Here is a 20,528-nt window from a genome sequence, read left to right on the forward strand (position 1 = left end):
ATAGTTCCTTGTTTTAGCAAGGCTTGAATAATGGGAGAGAGGAATATTAACTGATTGTGAGGTGAGTGAGGGATGTCTTTCCAAGTCATTCTGTAACTATGTTTAATAATGGAAATAACTCATTTGTCTGTGGTAATGTGCTGCCACTTTTCTATGGAAGACAGACATCTTTTGGACAAGGGAAGATTATGACTGGGGAAACAGGGTAGTCAGGCTGACTTATCTGAGTAAGGAGGTCTACCAGATTTAGAATCCCTGTCTGGTTTGCCTTGGAATCTTTTCCTAGGCATTTTATTGGCTTTATGAGTGGGCCTGGACTCCCTGCATGCAAAGGAAGTGGGCTTTGCAGGGTAGTTTCTCTGGTATCTGGGAAACAAAGTAAGAAACATTTGCCTGCAATTATTCATTTTTCTCTGTTCTTTCAAGATTTTAAACAGACTGGCTCCACCAAGAACAAATAACAGATCCCTATTTAAAGAAGTATCTAGAAGCTTTTGCTTTAATATCCTCAGGGAGGAATTGAGAGTGTAGCCATGCATAACTTCTGATCACAGAACTTGTAGCAGCTGTTCTGCAGGAAGATTCCACTGCATCATAGTTGTATTTAATGGGGTTCCTATTATTTCATCAAAGAGTTACATCATTGAACTGCATTTCGCATGGCTTTTTATTGAAGATGCCATTCATCAAACCGTTCTGACTGAGATCGCATTATGGTGGGGAACACAAATTTCACCCTTCCCCCATTGTAGTGTGATCTCCGAGTTGGTATATATAATTAGCAGGGGGTATGGGGGGCACAACCTCCTACATGAGGGGGTGGTTTGATGAATGTCATTTCCAATGAAATGCTGTTTGATGATATGATATAGACCCCATTTAATGCTATGCTTGGCCACTTGTGAAGCCTGAATGACCATAGAGACGGGCTGTTGCCTACCTGGTTAGTCATTCCATAGAAGCCAAAATTTTAAGTTCCACAAACTAGACAAGAGAATTAGTTATTTGAGTCTAATAATTCAGAGTTCTAAAATGTAGTGTGGAAGAAGTGCACACCTTCTTTCCTAGTCTATCCATTGCTCTGCTGTCTTTATCTGAAGGAAGCACATTAGCAACAGGCAGGCTCTTAGAAGGCTTGTCTGTAGCCATAGAGAACATGGAAATGATGTGCCAAGGGATTCTTTTACAGAAACTTTAAATCTTCAGGTACTTTATAAAATCTATCAAGCCTTTTAGGGGCTGGTGGTTGAGATTCAAGAACAGCAGACGTAGATACAAAGGCATCAAGAGAGGCATCCAGGACAGTAGGAACAGGGGCAGGAACAGCCGTGCCCACCTCTAACAGATTATAATATCTTTTTTGTACTCAGAAATCTGTTTTCATTCCCATTCAAGGTGTTTTATCTTGCTACAGATGGTTTCCTGAAATGAATCTTCTTCAACAGGGGAATCCAAAGAAAGGGAATCTTCATCATCAGAGGCCACTTAGCCTGGAGAATGGATCAGAGAAGAGTAGGCCAAGGAGAGCTCATCAGAGTCCTCATCTTCGTCCTCATCTTCAGAAGATGATTCAAAATGTCTCTTTTGGTATGCAGCAGGAGTAGGAAGAGATGAAGCAGAAGAAGGTAACTTTAGTGCCATTATGGCTTTAAACAGATCTCGGGAGAGATACATCCATTCCTTTTCCTTGGACATCTGGGGAAAGGAAACATTTTTATTTTTCTGTTTGTTTCTTTTTAGGTGTGACATCTGCTTTTACAAGATGCAAAGGATCTGACCCATGATGTACCTCCATAAGAGACCCAGGTATTTCTGATCTAACTAAAATTTGCAACATACCTTCAGGTCTTTCAGAAATAATTACATGGGGTTCCCTCTTCTCATCAGTTTCTATAACATCAGTTATTTCGGACATGCAAACCTCAGATTCCATGTCAGCCTTCTGCAGGGTCAGAGAAATGGCCATCTGAGAAGACATCAGGAGTTATATGAGTCCTGAGACCTCAGTGGGTAAATGTGAGTCAGATTGGGGAGGCATAATGTCTGGACTAGGCTTTTTAAATTTCTTTTTCATTGTAGGGGGGACATTGGGGTAGAAGGGTCTGCCATCTTAGTCTGGGTGAGGTCCATTAGCTGCTAGTTTTCTAAGTATAGTAAACTCTCAGTTGACCAGAACTCAAGCAACAAGAAAAAAAAAAATCAAAGAAATACAGTACAATTTTCATGTGTTGCACTTACTGCCCCCCCCCCCCCCGCAGAAACATACCTGATATTTTTAGTTGAAGCGTTTTAAAAAGAAGACAGGAATAAATTCCCTCTCTCCCCAACCTAAGAACAAGTCAAGCCAAACAAATAGTATAGGGTACAGTATAAGTCAGGCTTATTTTTAATAGCAACTCTCAAGCAACCAGAAACTACAGTTATCCAGCATCTAACACTCCCCATGGGTGCTGGCTAACCGAGAGTTTGCCATACATATTGAGGGAAGAAAGTCATGTCTGTAAATTTTTAGGTACAAAGGACTGGAAAATCACACAATTCTTATAATCGGGCTCTGTGTCTAAACAGAAGAGGCACTGTGAGTGGATATCCTTGTAGGGAATCTCCTAGCACAATCACACTTCCTCATCCTAGTTGACACTTAATAAAGTTCCTAACAGCAATACTAGGAAGAAAATCAAGGAATCAGTGAAGGTCAGTGATATCAATGATCATGTGTAGAACAGACTTGATGGATGCAGGACCTGAGCTTGGACAGGTGGTGACATAATCTGAGGTTTTATGCTCATGAATTGGCTTATGTACCCTTCTGCACATGGACTTAAGTCATATGTCAGATATATAGCTGAATGGAAGGTTTTGGGTTTGATACTCCAGCCAGATGACCAGGCTATCTGGTAAGATAACCCAGCAGTTAGGAATACTGTATTAGTGATCTAAGGAAGGACATCTGATGTTATCAAGAAGCTTGAATGCATTCAGTTCCTATTTGTGCCTTCTGAATTCCATACAGGTGACCGCTGTCTTTTTAAAATTTCTACAGACTCAGTAAACAGTAAAGCTCAGATTTCCTTTTGGTACTAACATTGTGTTTTAAATGGAAATTACTGGGCCTTGTATTTGGCTCATGTATGTTGTAAGAATGACATAATGATTCATATAGCATCAGCTGTGACAAGGCTTTAAAGGTTAAATTCAACTAACTCCTAAATAAAACATAACAGACCAAATTATCGACAGCAGTTTTAGGCACTCTTTATGGCCTAACTCTTTTACTAATTATCCTTACGCTGTAAGGCATTTGCAACATCTCTCTCTGTCTCTAGATGAATGAGATCTTAGTCATAAAAAAAGAAAGTGTTACACTGTACCATATTATCAGTGTAACTGCTTGCGTAGAAGAACTAGTACCTGTTGCAAACTTAGAAGAAAGGTTACTGTTAATATCACAAAAATCAAATGTACCACAATAAATGTTTCTGTTTTTTTTTTCAAATGAAAGGTTTGTCTATTCTCAGAACAAAGGATTAGATATCATTGAAGCACTTATCAGAACATATCACCAATTATCTGCCATCCCCTTTACCTAACTCAAAAAATGAGTGCCAACAGATTTCCTTCCCTATTAATAAGGACAAAGTACTTCAGCCTCTATTAGGTAATTTTTAACAATTGCCAGATAACTTGAGTTCTTTGATGGTTGATTTATTTGACATATGCTCTATTCCACTCCAGTTAGAGAAGTCTCCAGTACAAAGTCAACCATCTCAAAAGCTTCAGTCTCTTTAATGTTATATTTCCTCACTGTCCACCTTACATGTCCATATAGTGCAATAGGCCAGCTATTTTCAAGATTCTATATTTTATGGCCTTGTTTATAGCATGAGTCTTCAATATCTGAACCAGCAATATAATAATTTAACTACCTGTACCTATCCTGACTCAAAGTTCCTTACTTCGGTAATCATCCTAATTGATGTTAACCCCATGGTGGATGAAGATGTTCACTTCTTGAGATATGCTCCATGGCAATATGTGCCAAAGTTTGCTTCTTCTCAGCAAAACATCATACTCTTCATTTTGCTGGAGTTTCTTTAAAAAGACTATTCTCTTGACAACCCATTAACTAGCAGCTAGTGCTGCTGCTTGGGCAATGTTGCAGTGATTACATCAACCACATAACACTGGTAATCAATGTTTTAATCACTTATTCAAAAAATCATTCAAGAAAGGTCACTGCAGATTTCCTCAATACCTCTTTGTTGTACAGACTAAAGCAAGCAAGTGACATCAGACAATTTTGCTGAAATCCTTTCTTAAAATGTTTCTGAGAGAACATTATTTACTTTCATTGGTGGCCATTGGTTTACGTAAAGGTTTCTGATAACCACAACAAGATTATGCTTACACTCATTTGACGTAGCTTATTACAGAGCCTGATATAATTCACTTCATCAAAAACCTTTTTATAATCAATAAATACCAAATACAGGAGTTTATTGTACTTCTGTGCTTTTCCATAATTATACTTTATTTGTTTATTTTACATTTGATTACCAGGAAAGTCCAACTGGACAACATGTCCATTTTCAGCAGAGGCCCGGGGAGAAAATCTCCACACAGAGAAATCAAATTAACAAGTACTTCAAAGAATACTTAACAGAAAAAAGAGATTACAAATAGTGCCCTAAATGATGCAGTTAGGTAAAAGATAATCAACTAGACATTGAGTAAAAGTTTACATAGCTTAATAGCAATAAATATGTACAAATAAAGATACAACTGAGATAAAAAATACTTAGCATAAAAGGAGATGTAAAGTAACATTGAGTTATATTTGCACATTTTTTTTTTAGGTTAGGAGAACTCCCTTTTGAGTGGATACATATACGTTAATAGTATCAATAATACATTGCTCAACAGATTATAAAGGTTGATCACTTAATCTGTAATGCCATCTCCTTCCCTGAAATGCATTTGCTTTCTACTTAGCTCACATTCAGAAACTGATGTTAAGAAGGACTTGTAAAAGTGGCCCGCTACCATGGCATTAAGGATCCTATTGCATAGATTGTCTCACAACTTAAATGTATCATCTCCATTGACCTTGATCAACTCAAAGAAAAGGTTATCAATATTCGGAGCCTTTCCATGAGGAAGGTTTCTGATACCATTATGCTCTTCTGTATTTTAATTGAACTTTCAAAGGAGTTATCACTCTCATAACCATGATACAATTCAGCTGTGCACTTTTTCCAATATCTAGTATTGTCATCCAAATTATTTAAAAGTCTTACATCACAGTCCTTTATATTTTCTCTTCCAGACAGCATCTCTCTAATGATATCAGTGCCTTTTGTGAATTGTTTACTTATCCTGATTCAATATCTGTGCATTGTTATTCCAACCATCCAGTTTGTCTCTCTGCAGTTGTCTTTGTACTTCATCATCAGCAGTTCAGTATCCATACCTCTCAACTGTACCAAATCACTTGGTTATTTCTGGGTTTTGAGGTCCAAGTAATGGGGTGCCACAATTCCCAAGCAACACCCCTAATTTTCTGAATTTCCTGGCCTTATTTTAAATTTTTCTTCCTGTGTTCTTTTAGGGATGATGTCATCATGCGGAGGTGTGCGTGGTGATGTCAGCTTCATGAGCAGCCTGCCAGCCTGTCGGAATATGACTGGGCTTGAGGGGATGTGTACTATTGAGTGTTTCTTTATTATTGGCCAAGTTAGTACAAGCGCAGGATAGCCGTTAAGTGGTTTGTTCGCTGAATGCGGTAATTAACTAGTGCAGCGAGTCATTTAATGATGTTCCTCGTGACTAAAAGGTAACCTTTTAAACTAAAAAGTAATTTCCTTTCCTCTCTCCTTCAAGTGATGATGTATTATTTAGAAATGATAGAGTAAAGGGAGAGAAGGTGTAATGTTAATGCTGTCAGCCTGTCACTCTATGCACAGTCATGGATTATTGCTTATTAATAGTATAGCAGATAAACTTTCACTGACAAACATAAACTGAAAAATCTGTTTAAGCCACTGATTATTTGGGCATAGCACAAGATAAGATGCATATTTTAGCAAGATGAGGAAGTATGCAGGATAACATGTTATGCTGAGACGTACTGAAAAATGTGACAGACAAATAGAATGCTTCTTTTTCCCAGCAGAGAGCTGAAGGCAAAATGCAAGGGAGAAGCATTGCTTATTTGTGTCCACGTGCTCTAAAAGTTCACCTTATAACTTCTAACCATAGCATCTTGAGTCTTTTTGAGAAAATTAAGTTACAAATGTGTACAAACAAGTTTTTATCTACAGGCAGCGACATACATATTGTATTGAAGAATAAACAACATAGCTGTTCAACTTAAACACAATTAGAGACTTAAAACAAATTTTGTAAATGACAGTAAGAAATGTGTTGTAAACAACTTACAGTATATAAATGTTCAAACTAAACATGTATTTCCAATATTGTTTTTGTTCAAGGTACAGACTTTCATATTTCCAATATTGTTTTTATTCAAATTACAAACTTTCATATGAAGCCAGGCATTACTGCCCTTGTACCTGGTTGGTGAGATATTTTACAAATATATTAAAACTGTAGCCATTTTCTTAATTATGTATATCAGTGTCATTTAATATTTCTCTAGCTCTTCTATATATGGTCAAGTCTCATTGTTACTTGCATTACCCATCATATAAGCACATCAGTATGACGTCTGTATGTATGTACCATGGATTTGTACTTAATTCTGTAAGTATAAACAGGCAAACATAGGTATCTAATGCCCACTTAGCTGATCCTAGAGAAATGCCTTGAGGCATCCCTGTGGTTTAATTTAAACCATATCTTGAATTAGGAGGTGCGCAAATACAGTTTGTAAAATACATGAACTTTAGTGGTACTAATCAAAAAAAGATACAGGCTACATTTCTTCAGACTTTGCTACTTAAAAAAGCCTGATTCAGCAAGCAGATTTGAAAATAACAGTTGTTTAATCCTCATGCAGGAGTCTCAGTCCCTTTAGTTTGTTACTTAATGTAAACAGCTCTGAGGCTAGACAGTCCCCAGGATTCAGTAAAGTTTCGTGCAAGAATAAACTATTCATGCACAGAATGGATTGTGTCCATCCAGCACAGCAACGCGCCTTGCATATTCATGAAGGCATGCTGCTGTAACACCTACATGGACACGATCCATGAATGAGTGCAGAGGGCATGTTACAGCAGTGCCCATACATGTAACATGCCCCCTTCACTCAGAAAGTGCCATTACAGAACTTTTAAAAGCAAAAACACAGTTATCTGCGGATATACTGCACAATTGTGCAGTATATCCATAGAGTGCATGCCACAGACATACATCTGGAGCATGTCACCCTGGGCCTCTGCTGAAAATAGGCTTCCCATCCTAGTCGGACTTACCCAGTCAACAAATGTTAAATGAAGAAATAAATTAACAGAGTAGAAACACAACACTGACATGCCTGAGTTCCCATACACCTCACAAAATACATGCTAACACAAAACCCGTTATCCCATGTACTTTTAAAGTGCTAAAATTGCCCCTAGTGTTGTGTCCTTGTTCCCCCATTATGGCAGGCATACCCCTAAAGTGAGAAAAAGTTAAATTTCATTTAAATCCTCAAAGTCTTTTTTTTTTATTAAACCGATAAAGTTTAACCGTAGCTGAGCAGGTGTGCCTTTTGTGCAGCTATGCATAGCAGAGTTTAAACATCAAAAGAAGTTAAATAGAAATATACACAATGCAAACAGAGAAGCTGGAATAGTGTAGTGGTTAGAGTGTTTGCTTAGCATGCAGTCAGTCATGCATCGAACCCCACAGCAGTCCATACATTTTCATATGTGAAACACAACTAAAATGTATTTTTCATAAATAGGTAGTGAATATTATTATGTATATGTTAATCAGGGTAGTGTAGCAGCCCCAAATGTGAGGTGTCAGTGAAATTTAAAGTTTAAGCAAGATTTAGCATAACTAAGTGGATATGCGCACTGGTAAGGATAGCTTAGCATCTACCCCTTTGAGCAATGGTTATCTTTGCTAAGCAGGTTTGCCTGGTGCTTAGCTTAGCTCACCAGTTTCAAAACTGTCCAATCACATTAAAGGGTGGGAAATTAGCCCTATTTAAACCTCGCAGGTGGGAATACAGCTCATAACCAGTTGTAGCTCCCCACTGTAGGCATTTTGGCTGGTGTAGGTGAAGGTGTGCACTTTCGGCGAAGTGCTGGGGCATTCAGGAGTCCAGGGTCATGGTCGGACTCCTCATTAAAGACCATGAAGGGAGACTGCTGCAGGGCAAGTACCAGGGCTCCCAATACAAAGCGGAGGCCTGAGACCATCTTGCCTGAGCTCTCACCACTGCCACTGGCATCCCTCAGATTGGTGAGCAGGTCCAGCACCACTTTGCCAACTTGAAGTGGAGAAAGAGGGACCTTTTAGACCAGTGGGTCCAAGATGCCTGGGTGGGGAATGCTCCAGCCATGTGTATTAGTCAAAATAAGTATTCTCCAAAGTCCAGCCTGTGTATGTGATGGATAGATATGCATAGATGTTTTTTCTTAACTCCTGTACAGCTGCAGATGAGAGGGCTGTGAACTTGGAAGCCCACGCCAGCAGGCTGCTAAGACTGTGTCACGAGGCTGGTGAGTAACAATCTACCTGGTATTATTTAGGGCAAATAAATAAAAAGTAGTAGAATGTCACCTTGCAGTATGTAAAAATGGGTATGGTTTTTAAAGACTGAAGAAGCCAGTAGGAGAGTAATAGTGACATACAGGTTATATATCAATAAATTTGTAAGTACTTGTCAATAAAAGTGAAAACCCCAGACTGATTGTTTTTACTCTGATATTGTATGACTTGAAATGTTTCATGTACCAAGATCTGATATCAGAATTGTAATGTTGTGTTAACCACTGTTTTCCACATTGTGCTATGTCAAAAGGTATGTATAGGAATGTATATAAAAGAATGTTGTAATCACAAGGTCAGATTGTACAACCAAGAGAGAATAAGAAAGAAAACATTCAAGAAAGAAGCAGCAGTTTCTCAGTAGCTTGTTCTGATAAAACACAAACTAGTTGTATTTTAGCAGAAACAGCCACGGTTCGAATCCCAAATGGTAGTAAGCTGTATGCATAATTTCAACTAGGATTTTGTGAATATGTGTTGAAACAGTCAGGTAGTGTCAACATAAATTCCCTCCACAAGTCTTCCAGGAAACAGAAGGTATAAAGTAGCTATAAGAAGGCTGTTGTTATACTGTGTCCAACACCCACAGTCCAACCCCAAGGCTGTAAATGACAGCAAGATACCTACATACACCAAGTGGTCTCCCCTAAGAAATGTTCAAAAGTGTCATGCTGCCACAGCTACCAGTCCCTGCTACCAGCAACCAGGATGACAGATAGAAATCAAGGCAGAGTATAGCAGTAGCACACACACACACACACACACACACACACACACACACACACACACACACACACACACACACACACACACACACACACACACACACACACACACACACACACACAGTATGAGTGCACATATGTAACCCTGACTATGTCAATATGGGTAGAAACAGTCAGATAGTGTTAACAAACATTCTCTCCACAGGTATTCCAGGTAAGAGAAGGTATAAAGTAGCTATAAGAAGGCTGTAATTATACACTGTGTACAAACATACCACTGCCCAACCCAAGGCTATAGGTTGTTGTAATAATACCTGTAGAGTAATGACTAGAGCAATGATCATTAAAGCTGTGACCACTGCAAGAATCTACATTTGTTAATTGACATCTCTTGGTCTCCCCCACATTATCTTCACCAATAATCTAAACACATAAATGAATGGGTATGTTTTCCACCAAACCTACTGTTGGGACATGTGTACTATTTTTCTACAAAAGTTGAAATGTATTCCAATTAGTGTTCCCTGTTCAAATACTATCATTGGTGGCCTATTGCTATCAATGTAACCTGCATGCCAGTGTAATGCCCACTGTGGTTCCATATATGCATGTCTTCTGTTTGCTATGCAAATGTTCCCAATCTGTTGTTTTGGGTTAATGGGAATACTCATGCATGCTGTTATTACTAATCCTGGAATGTGTTTACCATTACTAACCAACGTATGTTCTAAAGCTGCAACACCATAGCACATCTGGGCAGGCTGATCCCAGTGGATCTGCCTCTCACACCTCATCTGGCTGTAGCACCTGGCCCCGGCACATCTGAGACTCACCCCGGTACCTCCTCATCTGCTGGTCCTGCACCACTTTTGGGTGGAACAGCCTCGGGGGATGGGACTTATTCCTCCCCTGGGTGCAGACGTGGACAGGATCCTGTCACTTGAAGCCAGGTCTGGGGTCTGGTGCATAGCAAGCTCCAGAAGGAATTGGGAGATCAGCTATGCCAGCCTGAGGGCCGTGTGGCACATTTAGAGGGTCAGCCTACCCCTCCTACTTAGCCCCTAGCACAGCTACCTTTAGGTACATGAAGGTGCAGTGTTGACTGCCCATGGGTGGGGACCTCAGTCCCATGGTATCCATTTGGGGGCTTGTGGGCTTTTGATTACCAAACACCCCTCCCTGTCCAAGATGTTTACCCCCCACATGTGTCATATACAGCCCCTGTATGCTTTCTTGTCTGTCTTCCTACCCAAACTAGCTACCCAAATATACATACTATCCTTCCCCAACATCCCACTCTCACCTTAAAAAAGGACAATCTGTTCCCAAAAAAAATGTCACCCCATACATAGCTGTCCATTTTGCACACGTGTACACTGGACATGTAATCTGGTCTATTTGGCTTCACAATACATCATTGTTGCCCTCACCCCTCTTTTGAGGGTTTGCGTGTCCAAATCTACCTCCAAATTCAGTATATATGCAAAGCTGTTGCTGTAGAAGAAATGGACAGCTATGGACCTTCCCTACAACCATCCTGCACATCCCTAGCTATCTTTCATATTGTGTTTCCCTCTTCATGCCCCCTTTTTAACCACTGTCCTATCACCCCATTTTTCTTTTGCTTTTAAAGAAATTAGAACAGGGGTAAGCGGGAGTAAGCAGTAGTAAGTGGGACTAAGCTTGTTTGCATGGTGCTAAGTGATGCCTACACAGATTAAGCATTTTTTAGGCTAACTGTATATATGCATAGTAAACTAGAAGTTACCATTGCTTTCCGCTACACAAACCCACACAAACCCACTTAAAACTGCTTAAAAAAACATTAATCACTCTGTATTGAACAGCCCTTATTCTTCCCAACAGCAAAATAACCAGCCCTTGCAAGTCTTGAACCCAGGGCCCTGCAGACCATAGCCACAGCAATTGAGCACTAAGCCATCTGAGCTGTAAATAGGTCTGATTTTTTTTAAACATATCATTCAGCACAGTCATTCAACAACAGGGAAAAGGTTTGTTAACATTAGTCAAGTTTTGTACATAGATATAAATGTATATGTGTATGGAGATGCATATATATATATATATATATATATATATATATATATATATATGTGTATATATGAAAAAATTAATATGTAATATATATATATAGTGCTATACATATAAAATATAGACATATATGATATATACATATATATATATATATATATATATATATATATATATATATATATATATATATGTCAATATGTATGTAAAACAAATGTTATCAATATCCCCACAAGGGGGGATCCACCTTGGATCCCAGAAACTACCGTCCCGTCAGTCTGACGAGCCTTATCTGCAAGGCCATGGAGCGTATTATCATGGAACTTATAAACATAGACATTGGCAACCTTCAAACACTGGACCCCACCCAGTTTGGGTTCAATGAAGGGCTGATCTTGTCTCCTGAACCTGACTGACTTCTTTAAATCAGTCTTCAGAGCCATGGACAAGGGTAAGGTGGTCCACACAGCCTATCTAGACCTTGCCAAGGCCTTTGACACCATCCCCCACTCTGGAATCATAGATAAACTTACTAAGCTGGGCATTAATCCCTATGTCACCCAATGGGTTGCTAACTGGCTTACTGATAGAACCCACACTGTAAAAGTTGCCGACTCCAAATCCAGCTCCAGACAAGTGACAAGTGGAGTACATCAGGGTTCAGTCCTGCGACCTCTCTTGTTTGGCATCTACTTCTCTGAATTACAGGCCAACACTAAGGGGCTTTGGCTAACAAAGTTCGCAGATGACTGCAAACTGGGAGCCATTATTCAATCCCCAAATGATGTGGATACTTTACAATAGGGCCTTACAGAAACAGATGCTTGGTGCCAGAGCCATGGGCTCAAGCTCAATGCCAAGAAATGTATAGTTATCCCCTTTGTTAAAAAACATGTACCCGTGAATTACCATATAGGTGGCAGTATACTAAACACCGAAAGTGTGATAAGAGACTTAGGGACATAGGTGGACAGTGGTCTCACCTTCGATAACCACATCGCCACAACAGTCAGGAAATCCTTCTATGTAGCACACCTCATCACTAAGGGCTTTTCATCCAGAAAAAAGGAGGTCATTGTCCCACTGTACTCATCCCTCATTAGACCCATTATAGAATACAATGCCCCATTTGGTATGTATCTCTCAAGACATCTGCAACAACTGGAAAGGCCACAGAAGTACCTCACTAAAAGAATCACAGACCTAAAGCAGATGCTCTACGCTGACCACCTTAAAAAACTCCAGCTATACTCTGTCGCATATCATCTACTCAGAGGCGATCTCTGCTTAACATACAAGGCCATGTCAAACCCAGAGCTGTTGGACATGCTACACTTAAAGAAATCCCAATCCCTCAGAGCCACATGCTCCAGGGATCTAAACCTTGTCATCACAATAAACAAAACATACTGGAGGGATAGGTTCCTGACCCAGAGTCTCCCCAGACTCTGGAATAGATTGCTCATACATGTCAAGCAGAGTGTCTCTTTGGCCCTCTTCAAAAGGAACCTTGACAATTGGATGGGAGAAAGGAAATTCACCCTGGGGATCACGTCAGTCGCCCTGCTAGACAGGGGTCCAGGGAAGTAAATAGTGTGGGAAGAAATAGCCAGGGAATTGTTATGGCTAGGCTTGTATAGGCCCTAGGGCTGATAGCCTAGTACTAACCTATGAACCTATGAACCTATATATATACAAAAGCCCAAATCCATTATCATCGAACACACTTTTACGAAAGCACTTTTCACCAAAAAGCGCTTTCATTAAAGTGGGTTAAAAAAAGAAAAAAAAAATCTAGTTTATGCAGGGGGTGTGCCCCCCACCCCCCTACTTTAATATTCTCACTTCGAGATCGCACTACAGTGGGGAAAAGGGAATTTTCCCTTACCCGCACTGTAGTATGATCTCCGGAACAGGCATACTTACGTGAAAGTGCTTTTTCAGCAAAAAGCACTTTCACGTAAAAATGCCCCACCGATAATCATTCGGTGGAAAGTGCATTTGGTGATCTGTACAGATCCCATATATATATATATATATATATATATATATATATATAAATATACACTCACACACACACTCATATATATATATATATATATATATATATATATATATATATATATATATATATATATATATTATATATATTTAGGTTCATAGGTTGATACTAGGCTATCTGCCCTTGGGCATTTATAAGCCTAGCCAGAGTATGTTTGGCTTTCACCATCCTTTTAGATTAGTTGACTGTGCCTCTGTATAGTAGGTCACAGAAGGTAGCCCTTTTAAGGTTTGTTTACTGTACCTCTGTCAAGCAGCGACACAGAAGAGATCCCAGGGGTAAACTTACGATCTCCCATTCATTCGTCAAGATTTCTCTTGAAGAGGGTCAGTGAGGGGCTCTGTCTGACATGGATTGGGATTTTGTTCCAGAGTGAGGGGAGCCTCTGGGATATGAAACTGTCCCTCCAGCATGTCCTATTTATTTCTGTGCTGAGGTTCAGGTCCCTGGAGTGTGTAGCTTTAAGGGATTTAGACTTCCTGAGGTGAAGCATGTCCATTAATTCTGGGTTGGACATGGCTTTATACGTCAGACACAGATAGCCTCTGAGTAGGCGGAACGCAACTGAGTAGTGCTGGAGTTTCTTTAGCCAAACTACATAGGGCATCTGTTTGAGCCCCTTGATCCTCTTGGTGAGATACTTTTGGGGTCTTTCCAGTTGCTGAAGGTGTCGGGTAAGGTATATCCCAAATGGGGTATTGTACTCAATTATGGGCCTGATAAATGATGAGTAGAGGGGCACAATGACCTCTCTTGATCTAGATGTGAACCCTTTCATGATAAGGTGGGCTATATAGAAGGTCTTTCTAACCCCTTGGCAATGTGATTGTCAAAGGAGAGATTGCTATCTACTTGGGTCCCCAAGTCCCTAATTACTTCTTCCGTACTTAATGGATTACCACCTATGTGGTAATTTGTGGGCACTTTGTTTTTTCCAAAGGGGATGACTATGCACCTTTTGGCATTTAGCTTTAGGCCATGGCTCTGGCACCAGTTATCTGTCTCTGTGAGACCCTTTTGGAGGATGCTTGTGTCAGTCAGAGAGTTGATTATAGCACCCATTTTGCAGTCATCTGCGAACTTGGTCAGCCATAGTCCACCCATGTTAGCCTGTACCTCGGAGAAATATATACCGAACAAGAGAGGTCACAGGACTGAGCCTTGTGAGACACCACTTGTAACTGGTTTAGAGTCTGACATGACACCTGCTATTCTGACCATGTGGGTTCTATCCCTTAGCCAGTTTGCAACCCATCTTGCGACATAGGGGTTGATATTTAAGCTGGTGAGCTTATTTATGATGCCCGAGTGGGGTATTGTATCAAAGGCCTTTGTGAGGTCCAGGTAGGCTGTGTAGACTATCTTCCCTTCATCTATGGCTTTGGTAACTGTTTCAAAGAAGTCGACCAGGTTCAAGAGGCAAGATCTGCCCTTAACGAAGCTGAATTGGGTAGGATCCAGTGTCTGGAGGTTCCCAATGTCTTTGTTTATGATTTCCATGATGATACATTCCATAGCTTTGCAGACCAGGCTAGTCAGGCTTATAGGGCGATAGTTTCCGGGGTCTGTTGTGGCACCACCTTTGTGGAGTGGGACCACTGTTGCTGTACGCCATTCCTTGGGAACATATCCTGTAGTAAGGCTGAGATTGAACAGTGACTTTATATGAGGGTTTAGTTCTTCTTGGAGCTCATGTAAGATGCAGCCTGGGACACCGTCTGGTCCCATTGATGCTGTGTTTTTAGCTTTAGAGAGGGCAGCTCTCACCTGGGCATCTGTGATCTCAGGAAGGCTACACTCTGTTGGGATAGACATTTGCTCTTTTGGGGGGGAAGGGGGGGAGAAGTTTGCACTGAACCTTTCTGCCAGGATGTTGGCAATGTCTGTGGCTTCAGTGAATCTTTTGTAATTTTGCACTAACTCAGAGCATATCTGGGAGTTGCCTCCCAGGTTTCTGACATAACTAAAGAAGGCCTTGTGATTATCTTTAGTGTCTTGTGCAATTTTTCTTTCAAAGTTGGCCTTAGAAGATTTTATGAGGGATCGTAGTTTCTTGCTAGTACTGATCAGTGACGCCTTCCCTTTTTGGGATTTTGCTCTGTCATGTAGTAGCTTTCTCCTTCCGTTGTATAGCTTATTTATGGCCGGGGTCCACCACATAGGTCTCCTGCCTTTGGAGGAGTGAGTCTTGGTTTTATTTGGGATAGCATGCTCCATGCATTCCTGTAGGTGTCCATAGAATGCTTTTTTAAAGGATTCTGCATTTTGGGCCGTATTGTCTACTGGCCCAGGGACTTTGAAGGATTCTACCTCAGTTTTGAGAAGTGTGAAGTTTGCTTTTGAGACGTTCTTCACTGTGGTTTCCTTGGCTAGTGGTGGGGACGGAATATGGATGTCCAGTGAGATTTGTTTATGGTCTGATCTTACCAATGAGGGGTATACCTCTGGTGTAGAACATAGGGACCCCATGTTGGTGATGACTAGATCCAGTATGTTTTTCCCTCTTGTGGGAGTGGTGACCAGTTGTTCCATAGCATTTGAGTTTATAAATTCTAGGAACAGTTGGGCGAGGGTGTTTGGGCTTGAGTAGTTTTCCCAATCGATGTTTGGGTAGTTGAAGTCACCCAATATAATAGTGTTTGGAGAGATCTTCATATTCTCCAGTGTTCTCAGGAAAGCCGAGTGAGGTTCCTGTGTTTGGGAGGGTGGTCTGTAGCAGGCTACAAACTGAAAGGCAGTTTTGCCCATGTTAGTTGCACATTGATGGTCTCTGAAGCTTCGTGCAGTGCCACTAGCCTGGAGGTGTGCGTATCTTTGATAAATATGGATACTCCCCCTCCTTTTGTGGTTCGGTCTGAGTTTTGGGGCCGAAAAGCATGGTATGAAGTATAGCCTGGTAGTGCTGGGGTGCTCTCAGGAACCTTGAATCAGGTTTCTGTTACTGCACAGATATCGATATTCTCTATACTGAGGAGAGTCTCGAGTGCGTGCATCTTGAGGTTTTGACTTCTGGCGTTGAGCAGCATTACCCTTATTTTTTTTTTCTTTGTGTTGTCTATGGGGGTGGGTTTGTCTTTTGAGCCTTGCCTAAAAAAGGCACTATGGGGGATGCAGGAGCCTTAGCCAGTATTCAAAAACCCAGGGGTGACAGGTGCAATCCGTCCCTAGTGAAGCAACGTGGCTTGTCGAGCATGTCATCCCAGGCTGACAGACACTGGATCCCCTTTGAATGACACCAATACTTTAGCCAATTGTTAAAATTTATCATTTTGTCCTTATGCTATGGCATCATTCTTGGTGAGGGTAAGATGCTACTCAAGGTCAGGGTCATACCGGCCTGGGCTACATGATCAAAGAGCTCCTGTACGTCTTTTTTCATGTAGTCCAGGGAGGTACGTCTCAGGTCATTCACACCAGCATGGACAATGATGGAGTGATACTTGTACTTGCTTTGGAGTGACCAGAGTGCTTGTGTTATGTGGCAGATCTTGGCACCCGACAGGCAGCTTACAGTGACCTTCTCCTTGTTCAGCCTAGTTAGTGGGATGTCAGTGTGTCTGACAATAGAGTTACCTATTACAAGTGTATTAGGTGTGTTGTTTAGCCTTAAGGGCTGTGACTGTGTGGCACACTGACTTTATTTATACATATATATATATATATATATATATATATATATATATATATATATATATACATAAATATATATATTTTATATATATATATATATATATATATATATATATATATATATATATATCTGAAGCACAGTCGGACATCACATACACACTCTGAACCTCTTACTGCAACAAATCTGTCCAAAGGCTGTCTAAATGGGGGTGAAGGGGCACAAACTAGGGACCTCTTTTAATTATTGCCCTTATCCCTTACTCCCCAGCAGCAATTGTTCTGCTTTGCAACAAAATAATAAGGCCTGCCAAGTCTTGGACCCAAGCCTGTGTAAACCACAATCAAAGCAATGTACCATTACACCATCTGAGACATATAAAATAATGATGACTTTCCAAATATATCAGTTAGTACAGTCATTCAACAATAGGGAAAGGAGTCTGTAGAATCAGTCAGGTTCTCTATATATACATGTATATATGTATGGAGATGCATATATGTGGAGATATCTATACATAATACATATATATAGAGAGAGATTTACATTTGCATTTGTATCTACATATATGCATACACACACACACACACACACACACACACACATATATATATATATATATATATATATATATATATATATATAAAGGTGTATAAATATATAGAAATATACATAAATATATGACACCTACAAACACTTGGAATCTAAGGGTCATGCTGCTGCACACTAGATGTCTAAATCTGAAAATGCACTCACTGGAAATTTTCCTTAAAATGGGGAACAATGACATCTGTGCTATAGCAGAGACCTGGTTAAAGGCAGCAGGAAGCACCAAGTCACTACCAGCCTATAACTCATTCCACACCTTTTGTTTGCAGAACTTGGACTGAAGCTCCAAAGGTGGTGGTATTTCCATATTCATTAAGGATGCACACACCTCCAGAGTGGTGGGCCAACATTATGAATTACAGATCCTGCAGGTGTAGCTTACATTGGGTAAGATAGTGGTTGAGGTTGTAGCCTGCTATATGTCCCCAAACATGTCCCAAGACTCACACTCCATGTCCCTAAACCAACCTAACACTCTCATACTGGTGACTTCAACTACCCCACCATTAACTGGGAAAGCTACTCATGTACCAATGCACATTCCCATCACATTGATCTGGTCCTTGCTAACATGGGTGACTGTTAATGTACACCAGTAGACAACTCCTCCCTTGTTATATCTGAACACAAATTAATCACCTTTGGAAATCTACAGCCCTCCCACCCCCTCTGCACAGGTAACCACCATGAAAAGGCTTTCCAAACCTAACTATGGCCTCTTAAAAACAGAGGTGGCTGACCTCACGGCAGCCATACAAATGAAGACTAGTTGAGTGACTGCTGAATCAAATAAAAATGCAGTTTGAACACGTACACAAATGCATGGATACTGCCATACCCAATAGAACCAGGACCCTTACCTCCAAAAATAGGAAGCCAATCTGGTGCTCCCTGGCCATAAAGCAGCTGTACAACAGAAGGAGGGAACTGATATGGAATAAGTTGAAATCCCAAGACTGGAAACAAAAACCCTTATCAGCCTAAATTACAAGATGAGATTCCTCATCAAATACAACAAAGTTAACTATGAAAACAGAATTGGAGCATATAGTAAATACAACTACAAGGCCTCAAACATTTATGTAAATAATCTCCATGGCAATACCATGATTTCCTCTAAGCTACTAGACAATGGTACTTTCTAGACTGAGCCAACAAATATTGCCAATATACTGGCTGACATATTGAGTGCAAACTGTAACCCTCTCCCCCCCACCAAAGAACCAATCACAATACCAGTACACTACCAGGCACCCAGTATTACTGTTGCACAGGTTAAAACACCACTGTCCAAGGCCAAGAATACAGCTTCTATGGGACTTGAAATGTTCCTGGCTGTGTTCTACATGAACTACAGAGCGACCTGGCACCTCACCTGTGTGCTCTGTTCAAGCACAGCCTCACTCCAGACTTTGTCCCTACTGAATTGTGCACTGCTACAGTCACCCCTCTCCACAAATGAGGTACAACTACAGACCCTGGGAAATACAGCCCCAACTGCCTGATAAGTCTGTCATGCAAAGCTATGGAATGCATCATCATGCACCTAATACACAGGAATATGGGAATCTGTAGACTCAGGATCCCACACAGTCTACTTTTCTGCTCAATCAACCTGGTCAACCTCTTGGAGTCAGTCACCTGAGCGGTGGATGAAGGCAAGGTGGCACATACAGCCTAACTTGATCTGGACAAAGCCTTTGATATCATTCCCCACCCAGGAATCATGCAAAAACTCACTAAGCTAGGCATCCACCCCTATATCACTAGGTGGATTTAAACTGGATCACAGATAGAACCCGCAAAAGTAGCTGACTCCAAGTCAGACTGCTGAGCAGTCATAATTGGAGTCCCACAGTGTTCTGTCCTGGGTCCTCTCATGTTTGGTATCAACTTTTCTGAAGTCCATGCCAACATGAAGGGACTCTGGCTGACAAAGTTTCCATACAATTGCAAGTTGGGAGCTATTATTAACTACCCAAGTGATTTTGGCATCCTACTGAAAGGCCTCACTGAGACCAGTGACTCATGTCAGAGCCATGGCCTTAAGCTCAATGTCAGAAAATGTGTTGCCATCCCCTTTGTGGAAAACTCTGTTCCCATGAATTACCACATCGATGGTAGTCCCCTCAACAAAGAAGGTGTATAAGAGATCTGGGTACACAGGTTGACAGCAATGTCTCTTGACCACCACATTACCACTATGGTCACAAAGTCCTTCTACGTGGAACATCTCAGTACTAACGTAATAGAATCCAGGAAGGAAGAGGTTATTGTCCCTCTGTACCTGTACTCTTCTTGACAGAGTGACACAGTTTGTTTCAGCATACATATTATGATGGATGTGAGGTAGGTAAATGAAATGTATGTCCTCTTTTTCTGAAAACAATCACATCATTACAGTGATTTACTAGATAAATTATAATAATCTGTAAAACAGACCATAAATATGAGCAATAAACCTGGACATCCTGAAACAATCCAGCCAGTTGACAGGTATGCTCAGAACTCCTTTCTGCAATGAATCTGGACCAAGGCTGACAAAATGATGGGTGGAAACCATGAAAATGGGGATGTATCTGAAGTACTGGCATAGATAAGCTAACACAGTTGCTGTAGTAAAACCCTCCTGTGTGCTCTAACATATATTTAGTGAAATAGCACAAGTAATTGAATTAGGAAATGTGCTATGAGTAATTATACATGTATTTGCAAATTTATTCGGCAC

Source organism: Protopterus annectens, chromosome 1.part1 (assembly GCF_019279795.1).
Source record: "Protopterus annectens isolate FY-2018-M chromosome 1.part1, PAN1.0, whole genome shotgun sequence".
NCBI classification, from domain to species: Eukaryota; Metazoa; Chordata; order Ceratodontiformes; family Protopteridae; genus Protopterus; species Protopterus annectens.